The sequence below is a fragment of the Bidens hawaiensis genome, unplaced genomic scaffold (genome assembly GCF_021521415.1).
Source record: "Bidens hawaiensis isolate Kalapana, Puna unplaced genomic scaffold, B.hawaiensis_p1.1 tig00019691_1, whole genome shotgun sequence".
Taxonomy (NCBI): domain Eukaryota; kingdom Viridiplantae; phylum Streptophyta; class Magnoliopsida; order Asterales; family Asteraceae; genus Bidens; species Bidens hawaiensis.
Genome location: NW_027492993.1, coordinates 210,384 through 214,928, shown reverse-complemented (window position 1 = coordinate 214,928; position 4,545 = coordinate 210,384). Strand labels below are relative to the sequence as shown.

General features: G+C 41.3%; 1 pseudogene across 1 annotated transcript; it reads left to right on the top strand.

The window, feature by feature from the left end:
- The first annotated feature begins 566 nt into the window (after positions 1–566).
- On the top strand, positions 567–4,337 carry LOC143559062 (serine/threonine-protein kinase CTR1-like; annotated as a pseudogene). The gene is made up of 7 exons (XR_013139861.1): positions 567–723; positions 844–968; positions 1,064–1,083; positions 1,645–1,801; positions 1,924–2,212; positions 2,311–2,383; positions 4,196–4,337. The product of XR_013139861.1 is annotated as a serine/threonine-protein kinase CTR1-like (transcript).
- Positions 4,338–4,545: the final 208 nt, after the last annotated feature.

Genomic DNA, 4,545 nt, shown 5'->3' with positions numbered 1-4,545 from the left:
GCTGTATACTGTTCCTTTACTGCTGGCTACGCACTGTTCCACCAACTGTAGGCTGCGCACGTCCCCTCGTAAGGGTTGGTGAGTAGGCAGCGGCTAATAGTGACAAACAGTACTAGAGGGTGCTCCTCCTCGTATTGTTGTCGGTGAGCTGTCACGCTGTGATTAGTTCATGGGCTGGTCTGGTCAAACTGTCTGTTCCGTCCATACCTTAGTAGGTATAGTACGAAAGACCTTCCAGAAGCATACGGACTGGCTCATTTAGGCGGGAGTGTTCCCGCCTTGCTCATTCCTTCATGTGACAACTGAAGTAACGAATGCCTTGTGCGTGTAGCCTTGCTGTTAGTGCGGGTAGCCTTCCCTGATGGCTTGTATCCGCAGCTGCGGGAACAGGCGGGGTACTTCACCATTGGGAGGCTTTCCCTGCGGGTACAGCTGGCGTACCGCGCGTAAGGTTCTTTGAGCATGGTGGGTCCTGCTGGAGCAGTTGGTCATCGCGCAGACGTCCCTGTTCAAGGTGAGTCTTGCGGGTCCAACTGGGCTCTGCTGGGACCTACCTCTTCACTTCTGATGATGTTATTTCAGATGTCATGGTTCGTGATGATGCAGTTTCAACATGGAGCAAAATTTTGGATTCACCCATGTATCAAAATAAGCCTCTTCTTCCTTATCAACAATGGAATATTGATTACTCTCAACTTAGTGTTGGCACTCGAGTTGGAATTGGTATACATTTATTTTCAATATTTAGCATTTTTTCTATCATCAAATAATTTACTTGAGATGTTAGCAGCTTCTGTATAGCTTTGTTATCATAATCGTTTGCTCTGTGTTCTTTGATTTTAGGATTTTTTGGGGAAGTTTTTCGTGGAATTTGGAACGGAACGGAGGTAGCAATAAAAGGTTTTTCTTGAACAAGATCTCACAGCTGAGAATATGGAAGATTTCTGTAATGAAATATCCATTCTCAGGTATCTGTTAGTGAAAGTCGTATACTTATTTATGTATTTAATTATTTATACTCTTCTGATCCGGCTTTCATTTTCTTTCCCTTGGTTTTTAACAGTCTCCTTCGACATCCAAATGGTATTACTTTTTCCCTTTTTTGTATTGCTTTCTGCGTTTTTCAACTACAAGAAACGCTTCAATGAAGACACAGCTGCTTGTAGTTAAAGGAGTGTTTGGATTTGCATTTTGAAACAGATTCTAATTATTGCTTTATGAAGTCACCATAATATTGCCATATTGTTAGGATAAAAAGATTTTGTTTTTTCATTATGTAGAGGTCATATAATCAGTTTACCCTATTATCTAAACCCTAAAAAAGCCTTATACTTTCTTTTCTTAATGGCTTTTTTCACAAAAGGTGTGTTTTTGTTCATTTTATGTGTTGCGTTTTTAAATAACCAGAAGTTGTCAAGCGCTCAAACATTTGATTATATGATTATAACTAAGAATCACGTTCATTTCACACATCCAAACACCCCTCAAGATGTAAAATAGCACGCACCAAGACTCCCAAGAGTTTTTTTAAACACCAAATTCACGTTTCCTTTCGTTCTTCAAGCTAGTGCAATGTAGAATGATCGAGTCCATATGGTTTCACATTGGCATGCTGCTAATCTAACTAATAATAACTATTTTCAGTTATATTATTTCTTGGTGCCTGCACAAAGCCTCCACGCTTGTCGATGGTTACTGAGTATATGGAGATGTGTTCATTGTATTATTTGATCCATTTAAGTGGATAGAAGAAAAAGCTTAGCTGGCGAAGACGACTTAAAATGCTTCGTGACATATGCAGGTTTGTCAGTTTTTCACTATCACTATGACATAGTGTTTCTTCAATGTCAAGAAATACTCGAATTTTTGATTGACTTTTTGTTTATTGTTTTTTTTTTTTTTGCATTTGATCGAACAATAAAGAGGGTTGATGTGCATTCACCGAATGAAGATAGCTCATCGTGACATAAAAAGTGCAAATTGCTTGGTGAATAAGCATTGGACGGTAAAGATATGTGATTTTGGGCTGTCAAGAATAATGACAGAATCACCTATGAAAGACACATCATCAGCAGGCACACCTAAATGGATGGCTCCTAAACTTATCAGAAACAAACCGTTCACTGAAAAATGTGACATTTTTAGTCTCGGAGTCATCATGTGGGAGTTATGCACTCTCAGTCGACCATGGGAAGGTTTACCTCCTGAACGGGTAAGTTTCATGATAGTTAAAACATTTTAGATATTTGTATATAAGTAAGTTGATATATTAAACGTGACAAAGCGGGTTCGCGGTTGTATGTTGTTCAGGTTGTGTATTCTGTCGCCAATGAAGGTTCACGGCTGGACATCCCTGAAGGTCCTCTTGGCAAGTTGATTGCTGGTACCTTTTTTTCTTAGTTTAATTTCATGATTAAAATCATGTTTATTGGTAGAGTATGCAACAGTTGAATCTATACGTGTCAAATTCAATCTTACTGATCAAAATAAAAGCATAAAAGGAGTGATTAAAATCATGTTTATTGGTACGCAAAAGTTTTCGTAGTAATAATATTTTGGATCTTATATATTGTGATGTTTGGGGCCCTACCCCGTCACCATCTATTGACGGTCACCGTTATTTCTTGTTTTGTGTTGACCATCATACTCGTTACAAGTGGCTTTACCCCTTATCTCAAAAAACTGATGTCTATGCCATCTTGACCAATTTCATCACCATGGTTGAACGCCAGTTCAACACAAAATTAAAATGCATCCAATCGGATTGGGGTGGCTAGTTTCGTCCACTTGCTACTCTCTGCCGCAACCTTGGGATTCTTCACCGTCGTTCTTGTCCTCAAATGAGTGAGCAGAATGGTTTTGTGGAATGAAGACATCGACATGTTGTTGAAACGGGACTTACTCTCATGGCCCAGTCTCACCTCCCTCAGCGGTTTTGGCATTTTGCTTTTGAAACCGCGGTCTATCTAATTAACCTCCTTCCCTCCCGTGTGTCCTCAAACAAATCTCCGTTTGAGCACACTTATGGCCGGAAACCAGATTACTCCTTCCTACGGGTGTTTGGTTCTCAGTGTTTCCCATATCTTCGTCCCTACAACCACCACAAAATCGAATTTCGTTCCACGCCTTGCGTGTTTCTCGGCTATAACCCTTCCCATCACGGCTATCGGTGTTTCGATCCTCTCACCGAGCGCATTTACATTGCTCGCCATGTTCGTTTTAACGAACAACTCTTTCCATATGCTCCATCGCCTAAGCCACCCTCACCACCACCCTCTTCCCCTTATGTTTCTATCTACCCTAACCCACCTCCTGGTTTTGGTTTTCCAACTGATCCCATAACTCCACAACAATCTACGCCCAACAGCCCCTCTCCTACACCCTCGGCCCAACCCGTCTCCAATAACACCACCACTAACCCACCCACAGCCCAATCCACCTCCACATCAACTCACTCTCCCACACCCACGGCCCAATCCACCCCCATTCCGCCCCAATCCTCGGCTGCCCCAAGCAGCCATTCTGCTCCAGCAGCCAACCGTCCCCGTCCTGCACACCTTCGGCAGCAACCAAAACAACCGGATCGGTACAATCCGGCTGCATACATCGCTACCGCCTCGTCTCTCCCTATCGAACCTCCTACCTTTACCATTGCCAACAAGTACCCTGAATGGAACCATGCTATGTCCGAAGAATTGGACGCGCTCTATAAGAATGGTACATGGACTCTTGTTCCACCTGTCCCAAATTCCAATGTGGTTGATTGCAAATGGGTTTACAGGTTAAAAACTGATGAAAATAGGAAAATCAGCAGGTACAAGGCACGCTTGGTTGCAAAGGGTTTTCATCAACAGCATGGGGTTGATTATCATGAAACTTTCAGCCCCGTTATAAAACCGGTCACCATTCGGACAATTTTGTCCCTGGCAATTACAAACCGGTGGCCCTTACGGCAGTTGGATATTCAGACGGCATTCCAACATTACTGATCAAAATAAAAGCATAAAAGGCCAGTCTGGTCGGTTGGCTAATGGTAGATGTCGGAAATATTTTTCCATTTTTTAGAAGTCTTGTAACAATTAGTATGATTGCGAAAACTATACTTTTAAACCGGTCTACCCGTCTGTTTTCTTTTGGTTTTGATCAGTTTTCAGATATATGTTCTGAAACCAATACTTTAAAACTGACATTGCAGATTACTGTGCAGAACCGAACGAGCGACCAAGTTGTGAGGACATTCTCACTCGCCTAGTGGACTGTGAGTACACACTTTGTTGATCAAGTCATATATTGATTTAAAGGAGAGAGACTTTGATCATTTTTAAAAACAAAAAGACATAGTAGAGGTTTTACAAAACTTTTATCGGCTCTTCATATAGTACTTGATTTCTGTATAAATCCAATTTTTTGGATTAATATAAGTGGTTACAGTTAGAATATTTCTGAAACATAGAACTCTTTCAAGACTTCTTTTAACATGTTTTGCCACAGTGAACAGCACACTGTATTCACTTTGGTTCGGGTCAAAACATGCTTTGACCAAAA